Genomic DNA, 11,073 nt, shown 5'->3' on the forward strand with positions numbered 1-11,073 from the left:
TTGATTCATCTCAATGCAATCATTCTTACTTTTCCAAAACTGGGACTTTGTTCTATATTCTGCTGGTGACTTTTGCAGATGGGAAATTACAACTCTCATCTTAATTAAAAACTGGTAACTCCCCGAAATAAGTAAAACTACTTATATGGGGGGGGGGGGCCCTTTGGAGCTCTTTTTTCCCCAAATTTGTCCTAAACTTGGACACTCCTGCAGAGCTCTTCAGCCTCAAGTCTTTGCTTTCCTTAAACATTCAAAGCTGTGCTTTATGGGAACACTACAGCTACACAGCTGCAGTCCCTGCCAAGCAATGACTCTGGAGGACCAGCTATCCTGAAGCAGGTGGATTTCCTCTTTGGACGCCTGGCCTCAAATTCTAGAGTGTGTTTTATGCCCCATGTTACAAGCATTGAACTCGTGCTTGCCTAAACACTACTGAACAATCTCTTCCTGAAGGAATGTTGTCTTTTGTCCTTGATCAAGTGCTTCTTACTTATTCAAAACAAGACTGCCAACACCTGGTTACAAAGACAAGCCGTGAATCATAGCAAGAAAAATCAAGATCTAACAGAGAGAACATGTATGGTAGGGTTCAGTACTGAATGCAATCCATGTACAGGGAAGGAAGGGATGGCTGAAATCTATAAAGATCTATAACAATCTGGGGGCTTCTTTGATGTTGTTGCTGGAAATTAACTCTAGTGAAGGGAACTTCATCTTCAACCAAGTGTTTCTGTTTGAGCCAGTGGATGAATTATTTTTTTTTGTTTTTTTCCAGGCAAGTGCATAACATTCTATGCAATATTTTGGGAGGCAGGAACTTTTCAAATTCAAATTCAATTTCAAATAACAGAAAAAAAACTATGCTTAGCAGAGGAAGTTGAAAATAATGGCCTGAAAGCTGTCAAGACATAGAAACAATCACTTTTTTCCTTAAAAACACTCCTAATGTAATGACACCTTACCTTCTTTCAGTTCCTTAGAGATTTTTTCATCCAGCTCCTGACGTACCTAGAATTACACAAAAAATATACAGTTAAGACATAATATGACTCAAATGTAACTGCTAAAACATTCTTACACCCCAGAGACAACGTGATAAAACCTAAAAGTATCATGGCAAATGGAGATGATGGCCTGTGATGGGCAAGAAGATGCCAAAGGTCTTAGACCACGTGAGCTGTGTGGAGAGGCTGAGAGAGCTGTGCCTGTTTCTTAGAAAAAGCTCAGGCCACCCTGTGTGTGTGTATTAACTACCAGGAGGGTGGAGTAACAGAGATGGAGCCAAACTCTTCTCAGTGGTGCCAAAAGAATAACCCCCCCCAAGCTTCAAGTATTTTTCAAGCATGGACAAGCAGCAGTAAAATCCTGGGGAAAGGGATTCCCCTGGAACATGAGACATGGGTAGTGGATGGAAGCAGGAAATCTAAGGCCTAGACCAAAACATGGCCTAAAGCAGCACTAATCCTAAGCAAAGCTGCAGTAGTTGCAAGAAAGCACTTTCCCTGATTTATGAAGCTTTCACAATAACCAGAAAGTCCAAAGGGCCCTCTGCAACGTGTGCTGATGAATCCAGAGAAGAAAAAGGTCTTATTTGCCTCTTATTTATTCCAGTAACCTCTTTGTGATTCTCATCCCCACCTGAGGAAAGAGAAATAGGTGGAAATAAAGCCAACACATGGATTTCTCTGAAAAGGAATGAAAAGGCCTTTGCATGAAAAGACACCTTTGGGACTCTGATAGTCTCCACTGTCTCCTGCCCCCTCTGGAGAAGGCCTGAAGTACCAAGGCCTGAAGTACCGGAGCCAATGCTGACCTACAGATGAAGCTTCCAACCAAATGTTACCTATGTGTATTTGCTCCTGAACAAATCATTGTTATGTGTGCATTTACTGACAGAACATGTGTTTGCCTTTCCAAATCTAGAAACTGGATGAGGCCACATCTGGCCTAACCAGGGGTATAGGAGCAAAGACAATCCCTTGGTTTCTCCTTGAGCCAGGCTCTGGGAGAAGGCCAAGGAGGATGAAATGACACATTATGCCAGCTTGTTTGGTTAACGGTATAAAAGTTGGGCTACTGCCACAGCAGTTGGGAGAGCCTGGTGGCCTGCAAGGTGGATGCACACAGGAATTCCCAGAACCCTGGTTCTCCAGTCCTTCCCTGTGACACCTTCCCCCCAGAGCTGAGGTGTCTCAGACTGGGATGATGGTCAAGTATTGGAGCAAGTGGTGATGTATCTTTCTTTATCACTACAGGCATTCTTTTGTAGTAATCATGAAGTGCATTGCTTAGCTTGTCCTGTGTAATTCATTACTAATGATTATATGCTTTGGTGAGCTTAGCATATCCTTGCAGAATTCTAGTGAATTCCACTGTTCCTCAAGCTGGTGTCTGTGTCCTGAGCAGGTCCTCTCACTGCTTAGCTCTTCAGGCAGTAACATACTGGGTTACTTGCAGCAGTTACCATCTCAGGAGTTCTGTTCCAGGAAGTGATGTTGACTTACTACTTATCCACGGAGCTTCTTATGCACCAAGTGAGCTGGATCCTTTCAGTCTCCATGAGATGATACTCAGGGTCTAGGAACTGAACTTCAGAGCAGTACTGCTACTGCACACACAACCACTGTTGCTACCCAGAACTTTCTGACTGTCAGAACAGGCAAGGGTAGTAAAGAGACTTCTCTAGTTAATTAAGTTCCATGAGAAGAGATGAAATCCATACCTATGGTGGCATCTTACAGAAGCTGAGCTACTACAGAAGCCATAACTTCACAAAGACATAAAGCACAGAACTACTCAGCAGCAAGTCACTCTTTCACTGAGAGAAACCAGCAACTCCAAAGCATTCCCAGCTTTAGGCCAATGGGAATGCATCAGTACGTTTGAATCAAATCCTAGCAGCATAAAAAGACAAAACATGTCCAGTAGCACTCAAGGTTAAACAGTACACGTTACAAACCTTGTCACATCTCTGGCTGCAGGGAAGAGAGAGAAGAATTTTGATTAAGAAGCTGAAGAAGAAAGAAAAAGAGCCTTAAGTTCAAAGGTCTTCAGTGAGACACAAGAACATGGCCTAGCTGGACATGAGGCAAGGCAAAAAGCTCACATTAGAAAGACCACTAAAATACAAGAGAGCAGATGGAAAATGAAACCAGAAAAGGAACAGAAGTTGAGAGATAGTGTAGGGAGCTGTAATCCTCCTTCTCACATTCTGTAGGGATACTGGTTTCATAAATCCACTGATTGACACTGCTTGCAGCCAGCAGAGTTCACTATTCTTTCCCACATCAAGACACCCACATTCATTTGCACCAGCCTTGGGCACAGCTGTTAGGACTGAAATGTGGCAGTTTGAAAATATAACAAGCAGCATGAGTCCCAAAATCTTCTTGCAATACTTGCAGCAGACAGATATCCCCTGCCTTGGGCTATACACTAAAGCCCATCTTTCAAATTCTGGTACACAGACCACTAACAGTACTTCCTGTTTATGACTTGGAGAGGGAAGACTAGGTTTTAAGACTTTCCTGAACACACTGAACATTGAGGTACTTGAGGCTACAGGTGGTACCATGTCAGTCTCAGTTGCTCTCTAAGTGGTAATTTCAGGAAGACTTATCACAATAGAATGAGCAGCTCAATTTAGTATAAGGGGGGGATAAATTCACAGCAGGAAAACTTAGTCCTAGACACTAGACTACTGCTTTAATTTAAAGAAATCTGGCATGCTGAAAGTCCCATCTTTCTTTCAAGAGTACCTGGTTGAATTGGTCAGAAATAATTTTTCTGCGCATATAGCAGTTGTTTAACTCATCCTTATTCAAGGAAGAAAACTTCAGAGTTTGATACATTATTAGAGTTCAAAGGGAATCCTAAGAAGACACACTGTATATACTATGAGAGTGAATTATCCTCAGCTCCTCTGGTGACAACAAACTAAAAGTCTCCACAGGTTGTGATCAAGAGCAGAGAAAACTTCAAGGGATTAGGTCCTACCAACAAACTGCACTAGGAAGGAAAAATGTTAGTACAAAAGAAAGCCCCCAAATGAAGAAGCAAATCCCCTCTGGACATCAGTAATTGAAGACTGGGAACATGTCATACATAATTGTTGAAAAACTTCCTTGAGAGAATGCTCAAGAGTTGTGAGACACACATGTTCTGGAAAGAAACTCTATGGGTGCTGTTGAAGTCAGGACACTGAGAGGGAACAGTACTACCATTCTTAGATCTAATATAGACTTGTCTTAGAATCAGCTCAGATGTTTTCCACAAGTGGATTTGGAAGCATTTTTCACAAAACACTGAAGAGGCTTATACAGGAGTTTGAACTTCACATCTGTATTTATTAGCAGCTATATAAAACAATGAGCCACGAAATAGCCTGGAGAAATATTTAACTTCTGTAATTAAATTTCCCTACTTAAGGGAAGGCAGCAAACCCCTGAAGGTGTCTATCTTGATACTGACAAAATTTTGAGATTCTCAAGGAGTTCCAATGTCTTCTGGAAAATGAAAATGTAAAGTAATACCTGAAAACTGTGGCTGTAATTGAGTTTTAAGAAGCACTGAGTACTTCCACTTTCCTTCCCTTCGCTGTCTGTTTTCCTTGCTGTTCTCCAAAAAAGGCACAACTGTGAAGCCTTTTGTTTTAAACTATGGCAGCTCTTTTGCCTAGAAGAGGAATGGTTTCCTCTTTTGCCTTTTTCTTAACATCTTGATGCCATCTCTGCATTCTTCCTTTCTCTCTCGTTCTGTGCTCCCTACTCCTCCTGGTCTCCTCTTTTCCCTTTTGCAGTGGGTCCCTGAATTTTCCTTCCTTTGTGTTCTGCACTGAAGTGTAAGTGCAAAGTTATGCCATCCCATTCTTATCCTATTTTTGAAGCATCCTTTTGTTGGTATTAACATACTAAAGCAAGTTCTGTGAAGAAACTGCTGGACTGAAGATCAAGGAAGAAGAAAAGTGTCTCAGATGTCTGATTTGATTAATCATTGAATATGATGTTAGCCATTTTAAACAAGTTAACAAAACCATACATTGGAATTTCATGTTGAGCTTAGCTGGGAACTCCCTATGCCACAGTACTCCTTGTCAGTTTCTCTTGTAAAAGAATGTCATGACACACTTTACTGCTTTGACTTAAATACCTTATGGCCTTTGACCCTTTTAAAAATTTTTACAACCCTGATGACCAAAACATTGTACAGCTGTGCACTGTTTTAAGGATTAGGAGTTGCTTTGGCCTATTAGACAATATGGACCAATAAATGGATTTTAACTTCATGCTAAGAGGGAGAACCTTGCATACTGCCACTCTCCAGCAGCAATCAAGAATGGTATTTCAAAATGCTTACCTTGGCCACAAAGGCTGCAACCCTGTTTCTTGCAGATAATGTGTTCTCAGTTGGGCTGAGGACGCTTTCTCCTAGACTGAGACTTCTGTTCAGCCCCAAATGGCTGCCAAGATGTCCCAGTGCAGTGGAATACAGAACTGGAGTTGCAGCCAGACCTCCACTGACAATGCTGCTTGTGATTAATGATTTGTTTTTATGGCGCTCCCGGAGGAGCTTAGCATTGGCTTCTTCAAGTCTCTTGTTAGCTCTGAAACATTCCAAAGCACACAAATGGTTACCTTTGGTAGGAACACTTTCCCAATTTGACCAACGTTTAGGACTGCTCAGCATGAGGGCTTCAAAACCTTCTGTGAAAGCCATGTGTTTACATAGCTTCTTCTGGAAGGCACCAGTATAAGAACTCTGGGCTGGCCCCCCTTCCCAAGGGAAGCTCAAAGCTCAGAGCCACTGCTTAAACAGAAGCCAAAAAAGATTTCAATTTTTCTTTCACAGAACAGAAATCTGTTCTCTGAGAAGCCTACCCTTATTCAAACAATAAAAGACATGAAATTCTTTTTTGTTGTTGTTGTTGTACAGAGGATGAGATTATAGAGACAGGCAAAAAAACCTGCCAGTTAAAACAATATCAACTTGAAAAGTATCCTGTTAATGCCATGATCAGTTGTGCTGCTGCGGAAACACTGAAGAGAAATGAAGGTCTGCTGAACAGGAAGGATCTTACAGTACTTTTCCCACAAACACACCATCATATGTTTTCAATGCTGGCTAGGTGCAGAAGAGGAATTAACAAGAAATATGCATGAGGAAAAAGGAGTTTCTTATTACCAGTCCAAAAAAAGCATAGACTTACCTTTCCAGTTTCTTTGCTAGGCATCGTCTAGTTTTCACTTCCTCCAGGTACAGCTCCTTGTACTTTTCCACTTCTGCCTGTGCACATTCTTTTGGAAAAGTACTGTCTTGAGTGTTTTTTATCTTGTCCAACTCACATTCAAGATCTCTAATTCTGTCTTTTAGCTGGTTTCTGAGGGAAGCATGATGACTTGCTCTAATTTGTTCTAGTCTGTCCTGGGAGGCAGCCTGTGCCTGAAAGAGACAGTGCACCTTCAACCACCACAAAGAAAAAGAGAACTCTCCCCACCTGTCAATTGTATGTAGCCAAGTTGGAGGGCCCAGCTTGGCTCAGAGAGGCAGCTGTGCCTCCTCACTACCATCAGCAATCAAGGCAGAAACCCGAGCTACTACTATAAGTAATTCTTTTCACTCAGGATGAAGCCCAAATCACTACTACTATTCAAAACTACTAATGAATAAACACTATCTCTGTAGGACAGGGCATGGAGAACAGGGCAGGATTCCTCAAAGACCTTAGCAGGACGCCTCAACTCCTCCTGATCTCCAAAACTGCAACTTCAGTCACTTACTTTCTGATCACTCTCCCCTGTACAAGGACAAAACCAGACCTGTAGGTCTGGCTGTTGACAGCTGGAAGATGCAAAACCTCTTGAAGTACAAACAGTGAGAAGCACACCAGTAGACAGCCCCAAGCACTGCAAAATGGAAACCTACCTTGGGCAAGCTTTTGATTCAGAGACCTGCTAGCACATCAAACCCTGTAAGAGCACTCCTGCCCAACCATATGCCCTTCTCCCACTGCCCTTTGGCACAGATACAAGTACAGCACTAACACATAGAATCAGGCACCCAAAGCAAAACACTAAAAATGGTGGCCACCACCAAAGACTACAGAGCGCCTACAGACACGTCAAAGTCACTCACTTGCAAAAAGAGATTGACTTCTTGTAGTTTTTGTCTTATTTCTTGGCCTGCTCATTCATCAACCTCTCTTTTATACTGTTCTATTTGGCTGTGATCCACCATGTTAGTCTCCAAGTGATGCTGGAGTTTTGCCACCTCTTCTTTCAGCTGGGATTTGCTCTTCTCCAGTTTTTCACAGTTCCCATGCAGAGTAGACAACTCTTCTCGCAGATCCCGGTTTTGTGCTTCTAGCTGCATGCTTTTTTTAGACTCCATGTCCAGCTGCTGGGAAAGTTCAGTAACCTATACATGGGGAAAAAAACCCAAAAAACAACCTCAGAGACATCTAAAAGCAGTGAATTCTGTTAAAATCACTACAGAGATTGTCCATGGAGACTGTATTTATCATGTGTATATTTAATCAGAAACATAAATGTAACTGGGCTCTTTTTTTCCAACAAGATCAACCTTCACATTATTTGTGGTATGATGGGAACCTGAGGAATCTTTTCACAATTCTTCATGCAAAAATGCTATTAGCTTCTGGACTAAAAAAGTCACTGCAAAGGCAGTAACTGATTCTACAATGATGCCTTCTAAAGCCGATTCGAATAGTGAAATGCAGCTTCCTAGCAATGAATCTGAGTAATGGGTGGAGAAGTTTACATGCTACTACTGAACAACCAGAGCAACTTCAAAAACACCTCTGGCAACAATACTTCTGGGTCCCCATGCCACAATGGGCTGAAACAGCTACCTGTGAGCAGTAAGGTACAGCACTTCTCCTACATCACCTCTCCTCATCATACCCTGCACAGCAACTTTTCAGAAAAGGAAAGTCCCAACTGCCTCTGGTTGAACTCATGCCTGAGACAGGGCTCAAGGGCTTCTCTTGCTGTGTGAACCTTGCTGCCACTCTTGGCTTGCCCTTTCCCTGCAGGACAGTCTGCCCTTCCTGTGCCACTGCAGATGCTGCTTTGCACTTAAGGATTGCACCTTTACCCACAGTGATAACTACGTCAGTATTAGTTATAGTCACCTGCTTCTCTCTAATGATACAAAAAGCACTGAGACCAATCAAATCTAAAATACAGCTAAGGAAAGAAAATCATAACATGACAAGAAATGCAGAGAAAGCTTCACACAGGTTTGAAAAGAAGTAACACTACAACCAAACAAACCTCACATTAAGAGAGCTCACCTTTGTTCTCAATCTATCAACTTCAGTGACCATTTCAGAATACCTGCTCTTCATTTCTCCCTTCAAATTAAGCTGGGACTCCACTTCTCTCTCCTCATACACCCTTATTTTCTTCGTAGCTCTACTGAGAAGTCTCTTCAACCTATACAACAGATCAGTTTAGAAAACAATGAAACACAGGAATAAGCAATCTTTCCTATATGCTCTCAAGTAAGGAGTGAAGACATAGTTTTCTTCATCTTTAACATACTTGATAGTACTAGAACTGCTGATAAAAGACCTGCTCTTCCTGTGCCACAAATCACCTGACACATCTGAATTTCAGCTGAAAAGATGAATTGCAGACTTCCTTCCCCACCCCTGGAGAACTGCAGGGCAACCTGGGTTGACAATTCCTCTTGCAGCTCTCATAAGTATAGGCTCATGCACAGATATGCCTTGCAGGAACTAATATGAAACTCCAGTTGGCTTACAGAATATGTATGCCTATTCTTACAGTTCAATAAAACTGGACTTCTGTTCAGGGATATCTCTTCACCACATCAAAAAGGCATACCTCTTAAAGTCTTTCTGCAATTCTAAGTTTCTTCTCATTTCTTGGTCCAGACGGAGTTCAACTCGGCGTTTTAACTCTATCAGTTTCTTCACTTTCTTTCTTTCACTCTCACACTTTCAAAACAGAAAAGACACATGACACTCAAAACAGAAGAACAAGAGCTACATGCAATTCTGTTCTCTAGCATTCTCCACAGAGAAGCTGCAGTCCATCTCCATATGTTAGCCAAGGTCTACGTTAGGTTTCACAGCAAACTGGCCAATACTGAAGAACAAAAATGGATGCCTCCACTGAAACAAAGGTGGAAAAGATGCTGGACTACTTTCAAGAGCTCTCAACTCATAGCAACAATTATGTAGGTATGCTCATCATGGAAGAATACAAATACATCTAAAGTTTTTATTGATCAGCAGGAAGAGGATTTGATCTTGGGAATTTGATATTTGGGAATTTTTTTCAATACACTATTCCCTTTCATCTCTACTTTGTGGCTACTTACTTATGTGCTAGTTGCTTTGTACTTCCTTTATTCCTCTACAGACGAGGAGGGAAAGACTGCCCCTTCAAAACTGTAGGTCATTTCTTGTTTCCCAAGCACTAGTTCATTTCCCCAGAATTCTATCAGTATGTTTTTCTGCAAGGCTTTAAAGCATCCACTACCCAGAAAACATACTGCTGTTCCTCCATGCACTGCACTGGAAAAATTAAATACTTCAACCCTGCCCAGAAAACAAAGAGGTCAGCAGATGGCCAGAAGGAATCCAAGAAAGAACTGGGGAACTGCAGCCCTGCTTCATGTGCTCAACTGATGGAAACCATACTGGAAACTCTTTCATAGAAAATCACTCAAGAACTTACAAAAAGATAACCAAACAGCTTTCATTTGCTTCCTGGATGATCCACAAATCACAACATATCCAGAGCCTGAATGGCAGGGATAATAAAAAAATGCTCTTTATGTAAGAACTCAGACAAAAGGTTAATGTAGTTCTCTCAGGTACTGGCTTAGGAGAATTTTCTGGATTTACCTGTTCAAAGAGATCTGCCTTTTCCCTGTCAAGTTGAGCAACACGCTCTTCGAGGTTGGATCTTGACTTAAACTGCTCTTCCCACATGCTCTGCAAGTCCTTTGATGTCAGAGCCAGCATACTCTGCTTTTGCACCTGTAAAAGCAACAATGGCAGAAGAAACTAAGGTGACCATAAAAAAATACTGCAACAGACAGCTGTAACTTAAATGGAAACTCTCTCCTCTCCCCATTCAACGTCTATCGTTAATGGTAATGTGGAATGTAATACACAGCTTGGGAAACACAACCAAGAAGAGAAATTGAAGATTGCAAAAAGAATGAACGCTACAAGGGTGGTGAGATGAGGATAAAGTTTGGGGAAAACAAACACACACACAAAATCGCCCTGCAGCTTTCTTCCAAAGGTTCTCCAGAGTTCATGATGTACTTTCTCATGTATTCATTTCTAGTGCCCACCACAGAATATACCCTACCCTCGTGGCTTCTGTAACAGCTCTACATCTCCTGAGAGCAAGAAAATGTTTTGAAATTGACAATGATATTGATGGTTCTACCTGAAGGGACAAAGATTTGCCTAATAGATGCATTTGAGTTGAACAGAACTTGCTGATTCAATTCAAGTATAAAGACTGGAAGTTGACTAGTTGCATTTTGTGGCATTTTTTAAGAAAAAAAAAAAAGAAAATTACAAAAGAAAAAAGGAAAAAACAAAAAGATGTTTACTGGCTACAGAAAGTGACAAAACACTTAGCACAGTCTCAGATAAAAAAAATCCTTAGGGGGTATGAGTTTCTCAAGTCCTTACAGAGGAAGTAAAACACTGGCTCTCATGACAAAACCTCATATGGCCTCAAGACAAGCTCTGACAAAACTGAAAAGCTAATATGGGTCTGTCAAGTCCAGTCTCCTCTCTCAGCCTTCATCCACAGATCTCCAAGCTGCCCACAACACCCATTGAGTCATCTGCTATGGCTGGTAGGCAGCTAAGCACTACGCAGCCACCTGCTCACTCCCTGCAGGTGGGATGGGGAAGAGAATTCATCAGATGAATCAAACTGATGAACAAACTGTCTTGCACACCACAACACATACGAAACACAGCAGTAGGAAAATGAGAAAATTTACAACCTTTTCACTTGAGGGTACCTTGCCCTAAAACCAGATGGGCATTTAAGT

The 11,073-nt window shown here is 41.7% G+C and overlaps 1 long non-coding RNA gene across 2 annotated transcripts; it reads right to left on the minus strand.

Annotated features, from left to right (window-relative positions):
• Nucleotides 1-918: 918 nt before the first annotated feature.
• On the minus strand, nt 919-10,070 carry LOC306816708. 2 transcript variants are annotated; one of them, XR_013777757.1, is made up of 5 exons: nt 9,896-10,070; nt 7,132-7,413; nt 6,206-6,438; nt 5,356-5,602; nt 919-1,008 (listed from the first exon to the last, which is right to left on the minus strand). It is a non-coding gene; the product is annotated as an uncharacterized lncRNA (long non-coding RNA). The 2 variants fall into 2 exon arrangements; XR_013777758.1 differs by lacking the exon at nt 919-1,008 and having other exon boundaries at nt 4,811-5,602; nt 9,896-10,068.
• Between the last annotated feature and the right edge of the window lie 1,003 nt (nt 10,071-11,073).

This window comes from Erithacus rubecula, assembly GCF_903797595.1.
Source record: "Erithacus rubecula genome assembly, contig: scaffold_818_arrow_ctg1, whole genome shotgun sequence".
Lineage (NCBI taxonomy): Eukaryota > Metazoa > Chordata > Aves > Passeriformes > Muscicapidae > Erithacus > Erithacus rubecula.